Source organism: Pseudophryne corroboree, chromosome 10, assembly GCF_028390025.1.
Source record: "Pseudophryne corroboree isolate aPseCor3 chromosome 10, aPseCor3.hap2, whole genome shotgun sequence".
Classification (NCBI taxonomy): domain Eukaryota; kingdom Metazoa; phylum Chordata; class Amphibia; order Anura; family Myobatrachidae; genus Pseudophryne; species Pseudophryne corroboree.
This window is the reverse complement of record NC_086453.1, coordinates 73,667,361-73,690,379: the sequence shown is the minus strand read 5'-3', so window position 1 is coordinate 73,690,379 and position 23,019 is coordinate 73,667,361. Positions and strand designations below refer to the sequence as shown.

The window sequence follows — 23,019 nt, the reverse complement described above, 5'->3', positions numbered from 1 at the left end:
GATCTTACTGATTCCCCTCTGGAAGGCAAGGTAGTACGCGACGCCATACCAGAGTTGCGTCAGGTTCAGGACTTTGTCCTGCTGTCTCTGTTAAAAAAAAATAAAAAAAATTTAGTCACTCGAGTAGCCTAGTGGTACAGTGCTCTGCACTACAACAGCTGGGGTCCTGGGTTCAGATCTCCATCCACCAGAAACAAAGACTTCTACTTACGAAGTTGAACTACAGGATGGAATCTCTCAGGCCAGGGAGCTCCAGCATGTAACGGTAGAAAAAGGGTTTAAATGCGTTTTTCTCAGCATTCAGCCTACCTGGGTCGATATCCAGGATTGTCTTTGCCATCTCACCGGAGTGTTGGCAATATGATGGTTTTCTTTCAATAGTAAGTGCCATTGTTTTTCTGTACTGAGACGCTACCCTGATTACGGTGAGGTCAAGAAACAAGTGTTCCAAATAGTTGTTTCTCTCTGACTGTTCTTCGACACAGGAAATGGCTGTTGTTCCCAACGACACGGATGTCGGAGGTGGGTATCAGTGTAGTTACTGAACGGTTGAGGTTCTGTATTTTCCTGTGGAAAGAGGTCTGAGGTTCCAGAGTCAGATCAGATTTGCAGTGACAATCCATCAATATGTTCCGTTGATGAAGTAAACAGGTGCGGCCTAAGAGGCCTTTTCGGTGAGCAGCTCAAATGCCAGAGTGGTTTTCACGGGACCAGTTGGAAATGTGGTTCGGGTCTCACCTGCACATGCACCGGAGTATAATCCTAATGGCCAGGATATCGCTCCTGTCGTGTCTGCACAGTCTCACCTCCTAGAGGGACGAAGGTTCGGGATCCAGGATTAGATCCTGGTGTCCATGCATGAAGATCTCCGAGGCTGAGGAGCAGTCTTTCCAAGGGACGTATTTCCAGAGGAAAAGGTCAAGCTGGAAAGCTTGTCTGCAATAAGTTTTCTTGATTTAAGAGCTATTTTCAACAATCATATTCTTCGTGATCGGCCCGTGTTATGTCTGTCGGACAACTTGACAGCAGTGGCGTAAGTAAGCCGCTAGGGCGGAACAAGGACAAAGCGGCAATGGCAGAAGCCGCAAAAGTTTTCTGCTGGGCGGAAAGACAGGTAAATAATATTAGCAGTCTTCGTTCCGGATGTAGACGACAGAGAAATAGATTTCCTCTGAAGTCGCGATCTCCATCTGGGAGATATACACTCGTCATCGAGAAGTTTTCACAGAAGTGACAAGTCTTTGAGGAGAGCCTCAATTGGACATGTTGGCGTCTCGCCTCAACGAGAGACCTCAGGGATATTGTTCCAGGTCAGGGGACACTCAAGCTATAGCTGTGGACGTCCTCGGGACACCTTGGGTGTTTCCAGTCGGTATATGTGTCCCCTCCGTTTTCACTCTTCTTAAGGTGATAAACGTAAGAAGAACAAGGGTTCAGGCGATCCTCATTGTTTCGGTCTAACCAAGGAGGACTTGGTATCCAGTTCTTCAAGATTTACTCATAGCAGATGCCTGGCCTCTTTCTCTACGTGAGGAACTGTTACAGCAAGATCCGGGCGTGTATCAAGACTTACCGCGGCTGCGTTTGACAGCGTGGCGGTTGAACGCCATATCCTAGCCTATCCTAGGTATTCCCAGTGAAGTCATTTCCACACTTCTTCAGCCTAGAAAAGAAGTAACGGCAAAGCCTTACCTTTGTATGTAATATCAATACTGCGCTATGAATATGTGTAGCAGCTCCATAAAATTGTAACCATTTAAAATATAAAAAAAGAAGCGCTTGTATAACTAAACGCACATACCTGTAAAAAATAAATTTGATTAATATGGTAATGTTACAGCTCTTTTTTGAAAAAGTGCAGGAGGTGAGAATGACTTGTTTTTTAAAAATTAAATGTCCATCAAATTTAATGAGATGACTTTCCCTATTTTTCCCTACCTTACATGCCGGGTTTAGATGGCTGTATGTCTGGGCAGCCTGTGTGGCTATGGTGAGCACAATTAGCGGCTTTGGCTAGCGGCTTCTGTGCTCCGACCGCTTCAGCTGGTGATAAAAGCTGTACAGCCTGTACGGCTGCGGGGAGCGCAATGAGCGGCTGCGGCTGCCGTTCTCTGATTGTTCCGGCTTTGTGATGAGAGCTATACAGTCCGTACGGCTGTGGGGAGCTCAATTAGCGGCTGCGGCTGGCTGCTCCCGTTCTCTGATCACTCCGGTTTACATTCCTCCGTGCGACTCACGGCTTTTTGAAGTGCCAGTATTTGAGAACCTTTCTCAGAGTTCTTCCCAGTCTCCTGCTATGTCCGTATCCAACGCGTTTCGGGCTGTCCACCCTTTTACTAGGATATGGATTAACTTTCCTATTCTCCTTTTTATGATAAAAAAACTTTATTATTCTTTTTTTAAAACAGGAAATGTTAAAAACGGATGTAGTTAATAAAAAAGCGGCAATCATGTGCCTATAAATCCAATGGATTCAAAAATAAAATTATATTTATTTCTATTAGAGCTTAAATTATAGGTATGGCGTTTCTGATTGTGACTGTCAATAATTGTTATAAAGAATAAATATATTTTTATATATGTACTGTGTATTAATTAAAAAATTAATATGGTATTAAATAGTATCCCTAGTATGGATATATAAAAATGCTATAAAAGGACATTTACATCAATTTCTACAAGAATGTTATAAAAAGGCATTTACATCGATTTCTACATTTAAACCATTTGGTTGGAGGGTCTGCATGTGGTATATCCACTTTGTTTCTTTTTTCCTTAGTTCCAGGCATAAATTACCTCCCCTCCAATTATTAAATACTTTTTGTATGCCCAAAAATCTTAGACTGCTGGGGTCTTTATTGTGACAGTCTTTATAATGTCTGGAGACGCTATGAGTTTCCAATCCCCGCTGTATGTTGTATATATGCTCTGCAATTCTGACTCGTAGTTTTCTCTTAGTCTGACCGATATATTGATACCCACATGGGCATTGTAACAAATAAATCAGCCCTTCTGAGTTGCATGTGATCCTTTCTTTTATTTTATAAACTTTTTTTGTTATAGTCGATGTGAATTCTGTAATTGGCCTTGTTGACTTATTGCCAGTTAATTTGCATGCTCTGCAGTTTAAACAGTGGAAACTTCCTTTTTCTTCAACCGGTCTATCTTCATCCATATCCAGATAGCTCTTAACCAAATTTTGTTTTAAGTTTCTTGCTTTTTTATATATAATTTGCGGTTTTTCCTTTATATGCGGGACCAGCTGTTTGTCTAGTTTTAAAATGTGTCAATGTTTATTAAGAATGGACTCAAGCTGAAGGTGTTGACTGTTAAATTGCGTTATAAAGGCTGTACTAAAATTATTTTCATCCGTTCTTTGTTTATACTGAAGTAATGTTTGTCTTTCCATAGAAGAAATTCGTTCAATTTCTTTTTGTAACACCTCATCTTTATATCCTTTGTCCAAGAAATTTTCTTTCATGGTCGTGCTTTGTTCCTGGTATGTTTCCTGATGTGTACAATTTCGTCTCAGCCTTCTGAATTGACCAGAGGGAATATTCTTAAGCCAATGAGCATGATGGTTGCTTGTCTGGCTTAACATGTTATTTCCACGGCATTCCTTGGTGTGGTTTCTTGTGCAAATTTTCTGATCCTGAATGAAAATCTCTAGGTCTAAGTATATGACCATATTTTTACTAACTGTTGTTGTGAATTCTAAACCATAGGCATTATTATTCATATATTCCAGAAATTCTGTCAGTGTTTCTTTTGGTCCACCCCACACGAACATTAGGTCATCTATATATCTTTTCCAAAGTATTAGATGTTTCTTATATGGATTTCCTTGCCAAATTCTTTCCTCCACCCACTTGGCCACGAAAAGATTTGCATAGCTCGGTGCAAAAGATGATCCCATCGCGGTCCCCTTGACTTGGTTGTAAAATTGTCCTTGATTCCAAAAATAATTTCTATTAAGTATGTATTGTATACAGCCAATTATGAAGTTTATCTGAGAATTAGGTAATTGTGTACAGTTCGAAAGAAAGTGTCGACTCGCTTCACAGCCAATATCGTGTGCTATGCAGGTGTATAACGAGCGAACATCACTTGTGCAGAGTATATAATGATCGTGCCAGTCTAATGTCTCCAAAATCTGTAAAACATGTAAAGTGTCCTTTAAATAACTCTTTTGATTTTGAACTAAGTCCTGCAAGTAGGAATCAATATATTTTGAGAGTTGTGATGACAAAAAGCCTATTCCTGAAACTATGGGGCGGCCCGGAGGGTTAACAGGATTTTTGTGGAGTTTAGGAAGTTGATAGAATGTGGGAATTTTCGGATGATCAACAAATATGTAAGCAAATTCTTTTTCTGTTAAAATTCCAATTTCCAAACCTTCCTTCAATAGGTCTTTAAGTTCTCTCTGATATGTTTTTGTAGGATCTCCTGGAAGGATTTTATAGGTGCTTGTATCACTTAGCAAATTTTGGACTTCCTCCTGATATTTTTCTTGATCCATAATAACTAATCCCCCACCTTTTTCCGCAGGTTTTATTATGATTGACTTGTCTGCTTTCAGTTCTTGTAGGGCTTTTTGTTCATCCTTAGTGAGGTTATACTTTTTCTTTTCACCTCCTGTGAGTTTTTGAATATCCCTTTCTACCAATCTCTGAAACGTTTCAATATGTGGTCCTTTGATGTGTGATGGATTAAAGGTTGACACCGGTTTGAACTTGCTATGCCTGAAGGGGTCTTGAGGAGCTGATGTCTGAGGGATGTCTTTTTGACCAGAAAATAATTTTTTGATGCATAATTTTCTAACAAATTTGTGAGTGTCCATGAATAGATCAAACGTATTCATATTCGAGTGTGGTAAAATTTTTAACCCTTTCCTTAAAAGGGAAATTTGATGTATGGATAATTTCTTTTGACTTAAATTGAAAATACCATCACTTTGCGGGTCCTTGGTTTTTAATTTTTTGTTCTTCCCACCCCTGACCCCCCTTCTCCTGGTGAGAGGGCCATGCGTTTTGTTTTCTGTTTCCAGGTTTTTTTTCTCCACTCTAGTTGTTGCTCGTCGTCCATGAGTTCTCCTAAAAAAATCATCCTCAGTTTCTTCATCTTCTTCTGCAGTATATGATCTCTTTCCATGCCTCAAAGCGAAATTATCAGCCTCTTTCTGATTTTCTATATTCTTCAAAAGCGCTTGATAATTTGATCTTTCTTCTTTTCGTGCTTCTGCTCTTCCCTTATTGTATGACTCCCTTTCAATTGAAATACTGGATTTACGTTCATAATGGAAATTTCTAGGATTATATGGTGGATACTGTTTCTTTAATGCTGGTGTTAGTGGTTGTTCCCTTATAAGGGCTTCTTTAGTCTTTCGTGGTCCATCTATGCCTTTCTTTTGTAGATTGTTACTCTGTAATCCAGGATTACTATACTGATATCTCCGTCTGTATGGAATTGATTGTTTTATTGTTTGTTTATGGGGAATATTCGGAATCCCATTTTTTCTTCTTTCTGAGTTTGAGAAGTGTGACTTCTCCTGATGGTCCCTGAAGAACTTTTTTTGTTTCTGTAGAATTATGTCACTTTCCAGTTTCTCCATTTTATCATTAGTTAATTTCATTAAATTTATATAATCTGGCATTGTCTTTAATGGTTCAAATCTCTTTTCAGTTGCCTGTATTTTACTATTAAGGCTCTCGAGTGATTTTTTTTCTATCTTCCACGATTAGGGAAATCAATTCCTGGGAGCATTTGTCCAGAATTCGATTCCATTTAATAAAGAATTCTGGATCTATTGGATCAAACGTTGGATTCTTTTGAATCCTCAGGCCCCTAGGAATCATATTCATTTCCAGATATTTGGATAAAGTAGTAACTTCCCACCAGTGTTTTATTTCCTGCCCATAATCTTTTTCCAATAACAGGAATTGTGCACAAAAGCCTTCATCTTCAGGCTTTGTTTCAGGTGGTGGTTTAGCCGTAATAAATATATTGCTAATATTATTTCTACTGGGGTGTGAAATATACATTATGTAAGCAGCAGTAAAATAAAGAAACGTAATTTTGTATGTAATATCAATACTGCGCTATGAATATGTGTAGCAGCTCCATAAAATTGTAACTATTTAAAATATAAAAAAAGAAGCGCTTGTATAACTAAACGCACATACCTGTAAAAAATAAATTTGATTAATATGGTAATGTTACAGCTCTTTTTTGAAAAAGTGCAGGAGGTGAGAATTACTTGTTTTTTAAAAATTAAATGTCCATCAAATTTAATGAGATGACTTTCCCTATTTTTCCCTACCTTACATGCCGGGTTTAGATGGCTGTATGTCTGGGCAGCCTGTGCGGCTATGGTGAGCCCAATTAGAGAACAATCAGAGAACGGGAGCCACCAGCCGCAGCCGCTCATTGCGCTCCCCGCAGCCGTACAGGCTGTACAGCTTTTATCACCAGCTGAAGCGGTCGGAGCACAGGAGCCGCTAGCCGAAGCCGCTAATTTTTATGTCACCAATTTGGCTCACATTGTGGAAACAGAGGCTCTGTTTGTCCGGTATGCTCCCAGCGTGATTGGGGTGCCTGCGTCTCTGCAGTCTGTTTCACACTGGATCTGTGATACGATTCGGCAGGCTCATTCTACGGCTGGATTGCCGTTACCAAAGTCGGTGGAGACCTATTCTACTAGGAAGATGGGCTCTTTTTGGGCGGATGCCGAGGAGTCTCGGCGGTTCAACTTTGCCGAGAGGCTACTTGGTCGGGTTCAAACACTTTTGCTAAGCTCTACAAGTTTGATACCCTGGCTGATGAGGACCTCATGTTTGCTCAATCGGTGCTGCAGAGTCGTCCGCACTCTCCCGCCCGGTCTGGAGCTTTGGTATAAATCCCATGGTCCTTACGGAGTCCCCAGCATCCTCTAGGACGTATGAGAAAATAGGATTTTAATACCTACTGGTAAATCCTTTTCTCTTAGTCCATAGAGGATGCTGGGCGCCCGTCCCAGTGCATACTGTGTCTGCAGTTATTGGTTATGGTTACACTCTGGTGGTGTTTCTTTTCTGTCAGGATGTTGCTGACGTTGTTCATGCCATGGCATGCGGTATCTTCTTATCGGTTGGATTGACACACAGGTTGTGTTACATATTCTCTCAGCTTGTGGCTGTGTAAGTTTTCATGCCCTTGGCTGGTGTTCTATTGAATACCATGTTCTGTGGTATGTTCAAGGTGTGAGCTGGTATGACACTCACCGTGTTTAAAAAATAAATTCTTTCCTCGAAATGTCCGTCTCCCTGGGCACAGTTTTCTAACTGAGGTCTGGAGGAGGGGCATAGAGGGAGGAGCCAGTTCACACCCATTAAAAGTCTTATAGTGTGCCCATGTCTCCTGCGGATCCCGTCTATACCCCATGGTCCTTACGGAGTCCCCAGCATCCTCTACGGACTAAGAGAAAAGGATTTACCGGTAGGTATTAAAATCCTATTTTTTTATGTTTGACCTGGGGGGGCAGAGGAAACTTTCACCCTGGGCGCCACAAGGTCTAGAACCGGCCCTGAACTTAACACCACTGTCACAGTATAGTATGTGGAGAAGGAACTACAGTTCATAGTCTTTATCTACTCAATAAAAAAAGGTGTTGTTTTGTTCTGTAGAGAGTATTATGCATGACTGTCAGTCAGGATGCTGGTGTTCAAAAGACCAACAGCAGCATTGCAATGGTGAACATTGGAGGTCATTCCGAGTTGTTCGCTCACAAGGCGATTTTAGCAGAGTTGCTCACGCTAAGCCGCCGCCTACTGGGAGTGAATCTTAGCATCTTAAAATTGCGAACGAAGTAATCGCAATATTGCGATTACACACCTCGTAGCAGTTTCTGAGTAGCTTCAGACTTACTCGGCATCTGCGATCAGTTCAGTGCTTGTCGTCCCTGGTTTGACGTCACAAACACACCCAGCGTTTGCCCAGACACTCCTCCGTTTCTCCGGCCACTCCTGCGTTTTTTCCGGAAACGGTAGCGTTTTTTCCCACACGCCCATAAAACGGCCTGTTTCCGCCCAGTAACACCCATTTCCTGTCAATCACATTACGATCGCCAGACCGATGAAAAAGCCGTGAGTAAAATTACTAAGTGCATAGCAAATTTACTTGGCGCAGTCGCAGTGCGGACATTGCGCATGCGCATTAAGCGGAAAATCGCTGCGATGCGAAGATTTTTACCGAGCGAACAACTCGGAATGAGGGCCATTGTACAATCTGTGTGCGCTGTACCCCACTGCAACTTTATTCATGTAAACCAAAGTGTTGTGTGTCCCCGCTGCTTGTGATGTTATAAAAAAAATAGAAAAAACTCCCTAAAAACAAAAAAGAAATATATATTTTTGAAAGCTATTTCGTTTTCACAATTTGTGTGCTCTGTACCCCACTGCGAAAATTTGTAAAAAAACAAAAAACAAAAACATATACTGTATGTCTTAAATCTATTTATTTTGGAAAAATTTATTTTATTTGTCTTATAATAGTAATAAAGAGATATAGAAAGAATATTAGTTAAAGTGAGGTGTTTCAATATGAACACTATTTTGTAAATATGTATAATATTGCCCTACATGTGTATAAGACATACAGTAGATGGGGTTAAAGGAATCTAAAGTGAAGGTGGATCTAAGGAGATGGATCAATAAGGAAATACACAGATGCATGTGATGGAGTAAATACCGGTATTAATTGAAAAGGTCTAGCAGGTATAAATATGGACCCATATGGATGGATATAAGCTCTTTGAGAAAGCTCCTGCATAGAGTGAAACGCGTTAGAGGATACCTGCCTAAGCTGCACTTTAAAGTCAGAACCCCCCACACAGCATTTGTTTGAAGTGGAAAAGACGTCTGTCCCTTCCTATCTGGCTCCTTCCCATCCAGTGCTACATCAAAACAGCGGGGGGATACGGACATATATCTGGTTGCATGGAGAGACACATAGCCGGTATCTACACTCTCCCAGCAGGAGCGGTGTATCCGCACTCCGCCTATCCGCACTCCGCTCCCCGGCTGCAGCGGACACCGTGGGCTGTGTGGGCGTCCGCTGCAGCCGGCTCCAGTGACAGACACTAGAGGTCAGGATTGACCTCTAGTGTCTGTGCGGCGCTGCTATGGGAGAGACGTCATGATGTCTCTCCCATAGAGAGGAGCCGGCGGCCAGATGGAGCGGCAGCAGCGGTCAGGAAGCAGGAGCGGGGCAGTGGTAAGTATTTTTGTTTTTATTTTTGTGTGTGTGTTAACAGGGGGCATAGCAGCAGAGGGCACAATGGGGCACAGCAGCAGAGGGCACAACTATCGGGGGCACAGCAGCAGAGGGCACAACAGGGGGCACAGCAGCAGAGGGCACAACTATCGGGGGCACAGCAACAGGGGGCACAGCAGCAGAAGGCACAACAGGGGGCACAGCAGCAGAGGGCACAACTATCGGGGGCACAGCAACAAGCGGCACAGCAGCAGAAGGCACAACAGGGGGCACAGCAGCAGAGGGCACAACTATCGGGGGCACAGCAACAGGGGGCACAGCAGCAGAAGGCACAACAGGGGGCACAGCAACAGAGGGCACAACTATCGGGGGCACAGCAACAAGCGGCACAGCAGCAGAAGGCACAACAGGGGGCACAGCAGCAGAGGGCACAACTATTGGGGGAACAGCAGCAGAGGGCACAACTATTGGGGGCACAGCTACAGTGGGCACAGCAGCAGAGGGCACAACTACTGGGGGCAAAGCAACTGGGGGCACAACTACTGGGGCAAATCTACTTGGGGCAAAGCAACGGGTCACAGCAACAGAGGGCACAACTACTGGGGCAAAGCAACAGAGGGCACAGCAGCAGAGGGCACAACAGGGGGCACAGCAGCAGAGGGCACAACTATTGGGGCACACCAACAGGAGACACAACTACTGGGGGCAAAGCGACGGGACACAACTACTGGGGGCAAAGCAACAGGGGGCACAGCAACAGAGAGCACAGCTACAGGGGGCAAATCTACTGGGGGCAAATCAACTGGAGGGCACATCTACTTGGGGCAAATCTGGGGGCATAACTGTGGCCACGCCCCTCCACTATGAAGCCACGCCCCTACTTCTTGAAACGCGGGGGGGGGAGGCAGTGGAAACTTTCGCACTGGGCGCCACAAGGTGTAGAACCAGCCCTGTCTCCCAGCATAGGACAGTAGAGCAAATTACTGCCTTCATACTGCTTGGAGTAAGGTATTAAGCCGTGTCAGAAAGCTTAATTTTATTCAGGACTGTGTACCTGCAATTTAGTACCCAGAGCTAAGGGATGGTACTTTATCATTTGCTTTGCATATTATCTGGATAAAGACCAGGACTTTTTTATATATATATATATATATATATATATATACACTGGTTGAGTATCCCATATCCAAATATTCCAAATACGGAATATTCCAAAATACGGAATTTTTTGAGTGAGACTGAGATAGTGAAACATTTGTTTTCTGTGGCTCAATGTACACAAACTTTGTTTAATACACAAAGATATTCAAAATATTGTATTAAATGACCTTCAGGCTGTGTGTATAAGGTGTATATGAAACATAAATGAATTGTGTGTATGTACACACACTTTGTTTAATGCACAAAGTATATTATAACATTGGCTAAAATTACCTTCAGGCTGTGTGTATAAAGTGTATATGAAACATAAATGCATTGTGTGCTTAGACTTGGGTCCCATTACCATAATATCTCATTATGGTATGCGATCATTCGAAAATACGGAAAAATACAATATCCAAAATACTTCTGGTCCCAAGCATTTTGGATAAGGGATACTCAACCTGTATTTATATATATTTTATATTTTATTTTTATTTCTATTTTTGTAACCATGCACATACAAAATTGAAGTTGATCCACCTCCTAGGGTATTTATATTTAGATCTATTCTTATAGCATTGCTGACAGCATTTTTATTGTGAATAACTAAAATAATACATATGTTGTTATCCATTCATTTTATAAATTAAAATAAAATATTTAAATAAAAATATTTGTTTCAATTGCATTCACCCGTACCAGTGCATAATTGGGTTATCGGCGCAAGGTGTCATATTGGAGTTTTATGTAGTTTTTTTCACTCCAAGTTATGCCAATTTCTTTATGGCACACTGGGAGGAGCACTTTTTATGGGTCGGAGAGGCACTGATGGCGAACCTGGTGTCCTGGTATCGTATTATCATTTTATAGACAATATATTATTTATATGGAGGGGAAAAGAAGAATCCCTTTTAATTTTCTGTGCTGCTTTAAATTGTAATAATTAATCTATTACATTTACTTTTACACATAGTACTGAGATTATTACGTTCTAAGATCTAACTATAATTGTTAAACAGGGATCTTCAAATGCAATGACTTTTAGAAATCCTACTGATTACAACAATTTTATAGAAAGAACTAGCCAGCATCATTCAAATTGGCTGGATGGCATCTGTTTTCAGGCAATTCTCTAGAATTAAAAGGATTGTACCAAAAAAGGAGGTTGTATCCAGCAATTGGATGAATTAACAAAACGCTTTCGAATCAAAAGATATTAAACTGAAACTTTGAGAAAGGCTAGGGATAAGATTGATCAGATACAGTAGATAGGAAAGATTTGTTGAGAATAAAGGATGCAGAAATAAATACTGATGAAAAGACCAAGTGGTCTTTCATCAGTCAATATAATACCTGTTTCAGAGAAATAGAGAATGTTATAAGAAAAAATTGGAATATACTAAAACAGGATGTAATTATAGGACATTCCATACCAGATAAACCGAGTTTTATTTATAGAAAAGCCGCTGCATTGAAGGATAATCTTGTGACAAAACTGACACTTAGCCAAAGTCGTACAAAGCCAGTATCGCAAGCACAGTCACCTATGCTTATGTTACCGACCTAGGGGGTAATTCAGACCTGATCGTATTGTAGCTGCAAATTTGTTAGCAGTTGGGCAAAACCATGTGCACTGCAGGAGGGACAGATATAACATGTGCAGAGAGAGTTAGATTTGGGTGGGATGTGTTCAAACTGAAGTCTAAACTGCAGTGTAAAAATAAAGCAGCCAGTATTTACCCTGCACAGAAACAATATAACCCACCCATATCTAACTCTCTCTGCAAATGTTATATCTGCCCCCCCATCTCCCCCTTGCAGTGCACATGGTTTTGCCCAACTGCTAACAAATTTGCAGCTATAATCAGGTCTGAATTACCCCCTAGGTTAGTATCGCATGCATAGATGACTGTGCTTGCGATACTGGCTTTGTACGATTTTGGCTAAGTGTTCATTTTGTCTATCTTTTATATAAGCTAGTCAAAATTGACTTACCTGCACAGTCTATCTAGGCTTCCGATACCAACCTCGCGGGCCTGCGCATCAGTATCGCATCGGGAAGGGAAGGTGACTTTCACCTTGTGATCTGAACTAAATTTCCTTACGATTTTGACTATATAGTCAAAATCATAAGAAAAAATCTTACCATGTGTACACACCTTCAAAGTGTAGTTTATATTTTAGAGTGTACATATGGTTTGTATTATGCTGGGAAAACAACTAGGCGCTTAAAGGTGAGATTGGCAGAGCACGTATACAACATATGAAAAGAACTGGAAGCACATACAGTCTCTGCCCATTTCAAGAGGACACATGATTCTAAAGAATGCTATTTGAAGAATTTTATTGGGATTCAACAGATATTTCCAATGTGGCATACTAGAGATAATGAGAAAAGACTATCAAAGTAATCTGAGATTAAATGGATTCACCAGTTGGGGACCCTTATACCCAAGGGGCTCAACTATGAATTTGAAATTAAATGTTTTTTTTATTTTAACACAATGTATATCTCTTTAAATATTTTATGAGTGGTCTTCTTGAGATTTGCATTTGCACTTTTTCTACTTATTTTTTGCACAAGAGAAATATAAAGACCTTTGCACATATATTCTTAGCAAATTTTTTGCACATATCTGCACATCCTTTGAACTGCTTATATAGTTCTTTGATGTATCTTGTATGTTTTTAACCTTTGTTTTTTTATTTGTATGTATTTATGCATGTTTCTATGGCCAATGATGGACTATGATACCACCGTACGAACTAAATACTGTGCAAAGTAAGTTATGAGTGATTTCAGAAAAATAAATAACTGTGGAACGCATTCGTGGCACCTATTAAAAACCTCAGATATCGGGACCCACTTTAGAGATGAATGGAATGCAGGTGGAATGCATTATAGTAATTCATCACAGAGATTTGGAGACTAAACTCTGTACTGCATTATACATATGAATACAAATCTGTTTATATGTGTTAGGGTCTCCTGCCCTGTGCTGCCACGTCGTCATGGCAACCGGGAGACAAGTGCTAGCGGAGTAACCTGAGCGCAGCTGATACTCCGGTTCGGGTCTTTTGCTGTGCAGTGGTTATAGGCTCTGTGCACGGCAGGGGATCCGGTGCTGGTTTTTGTGCTCACAGTCTGTGAGGTCTGAGTGGGGCGTGGACAGCACCAGCTTTATAAGGCCTCTTCTCAGGGTAAGCAGATGCTGCTGAATCTTTGTTGGTTAGTCAGTTCCTGAAAGTTAACCAGTACTGTGTAGCTTTGTATTTGTTTGTTGCTTACTGCAAATAGGCCTGGGGATTTGGTATTACACTCTGCCAATCCAGACCTAGCAGTAAGACTGGAGTCAGTCGTTTAGCTTGCTGGGGTTCTGTTATTACTCTGTGAACTTAGCAAGTTTGCGGCTGTATTCTAAGACTTGCCTGTCTAATCCTGTCTCACTGTGCTAGGTGTCAGGGGTCAGTTTAGTGGCAGTAAGCTGAACCTGTGCACTGCAAGTGAGAATTAGGATTGTGGAGACTCTCCTTGTGTCTATCATTCCACACCCGTTGGTAACCCTTTAGGGTTTTGCTGTTGCCCTTAGCAACAGCATTTCGGGTTCTCTACGTATTAAAACACAACATCTTGCTTTTCCCATCTGAGCATTTCTAATACAAGGGAGATACCCAGTTCCTTAGCCTCTGGGCTTCTCTGTTCACTTTGTGTGTATTTTGTTACCCTATCACCTTCTGTGTACGTTATGTCATATTCCCCAGTCTGTCTGTGAGTCCATTTGTTTTGCATAACAGTTCAAACACCAGTACATTCCTGCAGGCACTGGAGTGCATAATAGTTCTGACACCAGTACTTTCCTGCAGGCACTGGTGTGCATAACATATTCAGCAGCCTAATACTCCTGTTGAAATTTTGTGGGAATATGGAGCATACCCCTCAAAATACGTTGCAACAGGTGGTCGATCAGGTGCAGGTCCTGACTCGACAATTTAATGATTTGTCCATTAAAATGCACACCTCCCAGGCTGCTGGCGGAGCTCCCGCAGCAGCACCTGCAGGGGTTAAGGAGCCGAAAGTAAATCTCCCGGATCGTTTTTCTGGAGATCGCTCGCAGTTCTTTTGTTTCAAGAAGAGCTGCAAGCTATACTTCCGGCTTAGGCCTCAGTCTTCTGGGTCGGAGATTCAGCGGGTGGGCATAGTGATTTCCTTGCTACAAGGAGACCCACAGGTCTGGGCATATGGGTTGCAGCCTGACTGTCCGTCGCTTAAAAGTGTTGATGCTTTTTTTACGGCACTGGGCATGTTGTATGATGACCCTGACAAGACGGCCTCAGCCAAGGCTCAGATTTCGATCCTTAAGCAAGGGCGAAGGCCAGTTGAGGTTTACTGTACTGAGTTTCGGAGGTTGGCCCATGATACCCAGTGGAATGACCCAGCCCTGAGACACCAGTACCGAAGAGGTCTTTCTAACCAGATAAAGGACCAACTGGTACAATATCCCTTGCCTGATAGCTTGGATCAGCTCATGCAGTTATCCATCCGGGTGGATAGACGGCTGAGAGAGCGTAGGCTTGAAAGGGACACTGAGATTTCCTTCCTTCCCAAGGGAACCTCAGACTCTGAGGAATTTTCCGAGGAGCCTATGCAGATTGGGGCTACACGCCTCTCCTCGCGTGAGAAGACGCGGAGGAGACAGCAGGGGTTGTGTTTGTACTGTGGGAATAAAGGTCATGTGGTAGTATCATGCCCAGAAAAGCCGGAAAACTTCAGGGCCTGAGGGTGATGGGAAATATCCTGTCAGGCCAGAAGTCAGAATTTCCCAAGAAGACTTTTATCATTCCGGTGACCTTGAAGATCCTCGGTCAAACTGTCAAGACTGAGGCCTTTGTGGACAGTGGGGCCGACGGGGTTTTTATGGACCGCCAATTCGCCCTGAAACACTCTGTTCCCTTAGTACCCTTGGCATCGGAAATTGAGATTTGTGGGTTAAACGGGGAACCATTATCCCAAGGTAAAATTACCTCTTGCACTAGCCATATTTCTTTGTTTATTGGAGCCACACACTCTGAAAAATTGTCCTTTTATGTGACTGTCTGTACTTTTGCCCCATTGGTGTTGGGGTTACCCTGGTTAAGGGCCCACAATCCTCAATTTGACTGGGTCTCTGGGGAGATTCTTAGTTGGGGTACTGATTGTTTCAGGAGTTGCTTGAGCCTTCCAGTCAGGCTCTCGCAGCTAAGTTTGCCAGGATTGCCAGGGTGTTATGCAGATTTTGCGGACGTGTTCTCCAAAAAAGTTGCAGAGGTACTACCCCCCCATCGCCCCTATGACTGTGCCATTGATTTGTTGCCAAATGCTAAGCTTCCCAAGAGCAGGTTGTACTCCCTGTCACGTCCTGAGACTCAGGCTATGGCAGAGTACATTCAGGAGAACTTGGCTAAGGGATTTATCAGACCTTCAAAGTCTCCAGTTGGGTCGGGGTTCTTCTTCGTGGGTAAAAAGGACGGTTCGTTGCGACCCTGCATCGACTTCAGGGAATTGAACCGTATCACGATTAAAAACTCATACCCACTGCCTCTCATTTCGGTCTTGTTTGACCAGCTTCGTACTGCCACCATTTTTTCTAAGATTGACCTACGCGGTGCGTACAATCTAATCCGAATAAGAGAGGGGGATGAATGGAAGACTGCCTTTAATACCCACTCAGGGCATTATGAATATTTGGTGATGCCTTTTGGGCTCTGTAATGCCCCGGCAGTCTTCCAGGATTTCATGAATGATGTGCTCAGGGAATATTTGGATAGATTCTTAGTTGTATACTTAGATGACATCCTAATCTTCTCCCATTCCCTGGAGGAACATCGGAAGCATGTACGCTTAGTCCTCCAGAAACTCAGAGACCACCGGCTTGGGGCGAAGCTGGAGAAGTGCGAATTTGAAGTTCAGCAAATCGCATTTCTAGGATATATTATCTCCCCAGAAGGTTTCCAAATGGAGGGTTCCAAGGTACAGGCAGTCCTGGATTGGGTGCAGCCCACTAGTTTGAAGGCGCTTCAGCGTTTCCTGGGCTTTGCGAATTTTTATAGACGATTTATCGCTGGATTTTCGTCTATAGTGGCGCCCTTGGTGGCACTCACTAAGAAAGGGGCGGATGTTGCTCACTGGTCTTGTGAGGCTAAAGCGGCTTTTGCCCGTCTCAAAAGGGCATTTGTTTCGGCCAAGGTGCTGCGACACCCAGATCCAGAGCGTCCTTTTGTGGTGGAGGTGGATGCCTCTGAGATGGGTATTGGGGCAGTGCTTTCTCAGATGGGAGTGTCTGATAATCGCCTTCATCCCTGTGCTTACTTTTCCCGTAAATTTTCGCCTGCCGAGATGAATTATGACGTGGGTAACCGGGAATTGTTGGCTATTAAGGATGCACTCGAGGAGTGGAGACACTGGCTTGAGGGGGCTAAGTTTGTGGTCTCAATTCTCACTGACCATAAGAATCTGGCATATTTAGAGTCAGCGAAGCGTCTCAATGCCAGGCAGGCACGATGGGCTTTGTTTTTTGCTCGCTTTAATTTTTTGATAACATATCGCCCTGGGTCAAAAAACATCAAGGCTGATGCGCTCTCGCGGAGTTTTGCTCCAATCCAGGAGACCACCGAGGAGCCGTTGCCCATTGTTTCCCCATCATGTATTAAAGTGGGCATTACCCAGGACCTCTTATCATTAGTCCTTAGAGCACAGGAGCAGGCTCCTCCAGACCTTCTGGTAGGTCTTTTGTTTGTGCCTCCTAGGTTAAGACAGCGAGTGTTCCTGGAATTCCATGCCAAGAAGTCGGCAGGTCACCCGGGTATTGCCAGAACTCGGGAGTTGCTATCTAGGGCGGTGTGGTGGCCCTCGGTGGCTAAGGATGTGGATCAGTGGGTTCGGGCATGTGACATCTGTGCCCGAAATAAGACTCCTAGAGGGGTTCCTGTTGGCCCATTACATCCACTCTCTATCCCATCTAAGCCATGGACCCACATTTCAATGGATTTTGTGGTGGACTTGCCCAAATCCTCGGGGATGACAGCCATCTGGGTTGTCGTTGACAGGTTTTCGAAGATGGCGCACTTCGTTCCACTGGTTGGGCTGCCATCGGCCAGACACCTGTCTGAATTATTTATGCTGCATGTTGTGCGTCTCCACGGGTTGCCACTTGATGTGGTCTCTGACCGCGGATCCCAGTTTGTGGCCAAATTCTGGAGGGCATTTTGTTCCGATCTCCAGATTTCTGTCAGCTTGTCGTCAGGCTACCATCCGCAGTCTAATGGGCAGACTGAAAGGGTGAACCAGTCCTTGGAGCAGTTCCTCAGGTGTTATGTCTCCAAGTGTCAGACTGACTGGGTTGCTCATCTGTCCATGGCGGAGTTTGCCTATAACAACGCGGCTCACTCTGCTACAGGGATCTCTCCCTTCCTTTGTGTGTATGGGCATCATCCTAAGGCCAATTCTTTTGACCCCCTGGACTCCACGCCTGGTGGTTCCTCTGTGGTTTCGGTCCTTAGAGGTATTTGGCGGAAAGTGAAGAAAGCCCTTGTGTCTGTGTCATTAGTGACCAAAAGGGTTTTTGATAAGCGGAAAAGACCCTGCAGCTTCAAATTAGGAGACTTCGTCTGGTTGTCTACCAAGAATTTGAAGTTGAGACAGCCATCTCATAAGTTAGGCCCCCGGTTCATCGGCCCTTATAAGATCACCAGGGTTATCAATCCGGTGGCATTTCAGTTAGATCTGCCCCGTTCTTTGGGTATCAATAAAACATTTCATTGTTCCCTTTTAAAACGGGCGATTAGTAATCCTTCTTCCAGTGGAAGACCTTCCCCTCTTCTGATACGTGGCCAGAGGGAGTTTGTTGTTGAAAGGATTCTTGACTCCAAGGTGGTTCGGGGTCGGCTGTCATTTTTGGTGCACTGGAAGGGGTATGGCCCGGAGGAGCGGTCGTGGGTGCGCAGTTGTGATCTTCATGCCCCCAGACTGATACGCTCTTTCTTCTCGCAGTTCCCCGATAAACCCGGTGGTAGGGGTTCTTTGACCCCTCGTCAGAGGGGGGTACTGTTAGGGTCTCCTGCCCTGTGCTGCCACGTCGTCATGGCAACCGGGAGACAAATGCTAGCGGAGTAACCTGAGCGCAGCTGATACTCCGGTTCGGGTCTTTTGCTGTGCAGTGGTTATAGGCTCTGTGCACGGCAGGGGATCAGGTGCTGGTTTTTGTGCTCACAGTCTGTGAGGTCTGAGTGGGGCGTGGACAGCACCTGCTTTATAAGGCCTCTTCTCAGGGTAAGCAGATGCTGCTGAATCTTTGTTGGTTAGTCAGTTCCTGAAAGTTAACCAGTACTGTGTAGCTTTGTATTTGTTTGTTGCTTACTGCAAATAGGCCTGGGGATTTGGTATTACACTCTGCCAATCCAGACCTAGCAGTAAGACTGGAGTCAGTCGTTTAGCTTGCTGGGGTTCTGTTATTACTCTGTGAACTTAGCAAGTTTGCGGCTGTATTCTAAGACTTGCCTGTCTAATCCTGTCTCACTGTGCTAGGTGTCAGGGGTCAGTTTAGTGGCAGTAAGCTGAACCTGTGCACTGCAAGTGAGAATTAGGATTGTGGAGACTCTCCTTGTGTCTATCATTCCACACCCGTTGGTAACCCTTTAGGGTTTTGCTGTTGCCCTTAGCAACAGCATTTCGGGTTCTCTACGTATTAAAACACAACATCTTGCTTTTCCCATCTGAGCATTTCTAATACAAGGGAGATACCCAGTTCCTTAGCCTCTGGGCTTCTCTGTTCACTTTGTGTGTATTTTGTTACCCTATCACCTTCTGTGTACGTTATGTCATATTCCCCAGTCTGTCTGTGAGTCCATTTGTTTTGCATAACAGTTCAAACACCAGTACATTCCTGCAGGCACTGGAGTGCATAATAGTTCTGACACCAGTACTTTCCTGCAGGCACTGGTGTGCATAACAATATGCTGATAAATACATAGTTCATTAGAATAACATATATGCTGCAAACTTTTGCATCTCATTATCATTAACAGAAGTGTTGCTACAGTACCAGTACAAGGTAATAAATAATACAATAAGAAGTTATTCTTCAGGAGTTTTCTGATGTGTTCCTCAAGGCACCCCAACAGTCCAGGTTTCAGGTGTGTCCACGGCTCAGCAAAGATAGTTAAATCATATTGACTGAGGTGCTAATTAAGTCACCTGTGACCAAGCATGGATATACTTAAATCCTGGACTGTTGGGATGCCTTGAGCATACCTCCCAACAGGACCCTCTCCAGGAGGGACAGATTGCTCTGCTCCTGGACTTCCCTCTTAATGTATGATTGCCATCACCTGTGCTGAAACTAGAGATGAGCGCCTGAAATTTTTCGGGTTTTGTGTTTTGGTTTTGGGTTCGGTTCCGCGGCCGTGTTTTGGGTTCGAACGCGTTTTGGCAAAACCTCACCGAATTATTTTTGTCGGATTCGGGTGTGTTTTGGATTCGGGTGTTTTTTTCCAAAAACACTAAAAAACAGCTTAAATCATAGAATTTGGGGGTCATTTTGATCCCAAAGTATTATTAACCTCAAAAACCATAATTTACACTCATTTTCAGTCTATTCTGAATACCTCACACCTCACAATATTATTTTTAGTCCTAAAATTTGCACCGAGGTCGCTGTGTGAGTAAGATAAGCGACCCTAGTGGCCGACACAAACACCGGGCCCATCTAGGAGTGGCACTGCAGTGTCACGCAGGATGTCCCTTCCAAAAAACCCTCCCCAAACAGCACATGACGCAATGAAAAAAAGAGGCGCAATGAGGTAGCTGTGTGAGTAAGATTAGCGACCCTAGTGGCCGACACAAACACCGGGCCCATCTAGGAGTGGCACTGCAGTGTCACGCAGGATGGCCCTTCCAAAAAACCCTCCCCAAACAGCACATGACGCAAAGAAAAAAAGAGGCGCAATGAGGTAGCTGACTGTGTGAGTAAGATTAGCGACCCTAGTGGCCGACACAAACACCGGGCCCATCTAGGAGTGGCACTGCAGTATGTATGTATAAAGAAAGAAAAAAAAACCACGGTTAGGTGGTATATACAATTATGGACGGGCTGCCGAGTGCCGACACAGAGGTAGCCACAGCCGTGAACTACCGCACTGTACTGTGTCTGCTGCTAATATATAGACTGGTTGATAAAGAGATAGTATACTCGTAACTAGTATGTATGTATAAAGAAAGAAAAAAAAACCACGGTTAGGTCACTGGTATATACAATTATGGACGGGCTGCCGAGTGCCGACACAGAGGTAGCCACAGCCGTGAACTACCGCACTGTACACTGGTTGATAAAGAGATAGTAGTATACTCGTAACAACTAGTATGACGACGGTATAAAGAATGAAAAAAAAACCACGGTTAGGTGGTATATAATACAATTATGGTTGGACGGACTGCCTGCCGAGTGCCGACACAGAGGTAGCCACAGCCGTGAACTACCGCACTGTACACTGGTTGATAAAGAGATAGTAGTATACTCGTAACAACTAGTATGACGACGGTATAAAGAATGAAAAAAAAACCACAGTTAGGTGGTATATAATACAATTATGGTTGGACGGACTGCCTGCCGAGTGCCGACACAGAGGTAGCCACAGCCGTGAACTACCGCACTGTACACTGGTTGATAAAGAGATAGTAGTATACTCGTAACAACTAGTATGACGACGGTATAAAGAACGAAAAAAAAACCACGGTTAGGTGGTATATATTATAATACAATTATGGATGGACGGACTGCCTGCCGAGTTCCGACACAGAGGTAGCCACAGCCGTGAACTACCGCACTGTACACTGGTTGATAAAGAGATAGTAGTATACTCGTAACAACTAGTATGACTGACTATGACGGTATAAAGAATGAAAAAAAAACCACGGTTAGGTGGTATATATTATAATAATACAATTATGGATGGACGGACTGCCTGCCGAGTTCCGACACAGAGGTAGCCACAGCCGTGAACTACCGCACTGTACACTGGTTGATAAAGAGATAGTAGTATACTCGTAACAACTAGTATGACTATGACGACGGTATAAAGAAAGAAAAAAAAATACCACGGTTAGGTGGTATATAATTATACAATTATGGATGGACGGACTGCCTGCCGAGTGCCGACTGCCGACACAGAGGTAGCCACAGCCGTGAACTACCGCACTGTACTGTGTCTGCTGCTAATATAGACTGGTTGATAAAGAGATAGTATACAACAATATACTACTATACTGGTGGTCAGGCACTGGTCACCACTAGTCACACTGGCAGTGGCACTCCTGCAGCAAAAGTGTGCACTGTTTAATTTTAAATTAATATAATATTATGTACTCCTGGCTCCTGCTATAACAACCTGCAGTGCTCCCCAGTCTCCCCCACAATTATTATAAGCTTTTATACATTGATGTGCAGCACACTGGGCTGAGCTGAGTGCACACAGACTGAGTCACACTGTGTGACTGCTGTGTATCGTTTTTTTCAGGCAGAGAACGGATATAGCAGAGAACGGATATATTAAATAAAAGTTAACTTAACAACAACTGCACTGGTCACTGTGGTAAACTCTGTCTGCACAATCTCTCTCTCTTCTAATCTATTCTAATGGAGAGGACGCCAGCCACGTCCTCTCCCTATCAATCTCAATGCACGTGTGAAAATGGCGGCGACGCGCGGCTCCTTATATAGAATCCGAGTCTCGCGAGAATCCGACAGCGTCATGATGACGTTCGGGCGCGCTCGGGTTAACCGAGCAAGGCGGGAAGATCCGAGTCGCTCGGACCCGTGAAAAAAAAAGTGAAGTTCGTGCGGGTTCGGATTCAAAGAAACCGAACCCGCTCATCTCTAGCTGAAACACCTTTCTTATCCATTAACCTGTTCAACACAGGTGATGGCAATCATACATTAAGAGAAAAGTCCAGAAGCAGAACATTGTGTCCCTCCTGGAGAGGGTTATGTTGGGAGGTATGCCTTGAGGACCACGTTTGAGAACCACTAAGTTATATGAATAAGTAGAATTGTCATACATTTACCTTTCCACGCTGACTTCTTGAACTCCTGAATTAAGATATTTTTAAATATATTGTATCTAGAGTGAGTGAAGTTTTGTTTCTGAAAAAAGGTTGTTTCGAAGCCAAAGCACATACCTGATAGTGCAACCAATGACATTCCCCAGCTGTGACCTTGTTCACTACAGGGCGACTCTGCACAAAGTTAACCACTTCAGCATCTGCTCCCGGGTAACATTTTACACAATTAAAAATAACCTACTCATAGGCATATCTATAGTAAATTGGTGCAGGGAGTGTAACAGCTACGGGGCCCAGGCAGCCTCCAGGGCCTGACCCTCTCCCTGTATACAGTTACACTGCCAGAGTGTGGGCTCACACCTTCTCAGCCCCGTGGGTGCTTTTTCATTTAATATTAATGCTAATAATAATGATGATGATGATTATAAAATAATAATAATGATAGGATAGGATATACAGTTATTGTATGTTTATTTAGAGGCAGAGATAGATGCATGTTCTGTATCACCTCCCAGTAATGTTACTAGTTCCTGGTG

The 23,019-nt window shown here is 43.5% G+C and overlaps 1 protein-coding gene and 1 pseudogene across 1 annotated transcript in view; both read right to left on the bottom strand.

Moving 5' to 3' along the window:
* Positions 1 to 22,559, bottom strand: part of LOC134966050 (interferon-gamma-inducible GTPase 10-like) — a 121,938-nt gene extending 99,379 nt beyond the window's left edge. The window contains 1 exon segment of the mRNA XM_063942516.1: positions 22,487 to 22,559. The gene's annotated coding sequence lies outside the window, so the exon portion shown is untranslated.
* LOC134966052 (interferon-inducible GTPase 5-like) overlaps positions 1 to 22,561 on the bottom strand; it is a 37,548-nt pseudogene extending 14,987 nt beyond the window's left edge.
* Positions 22,562 to 23,019: the final 458 nt, after the last annotated feature.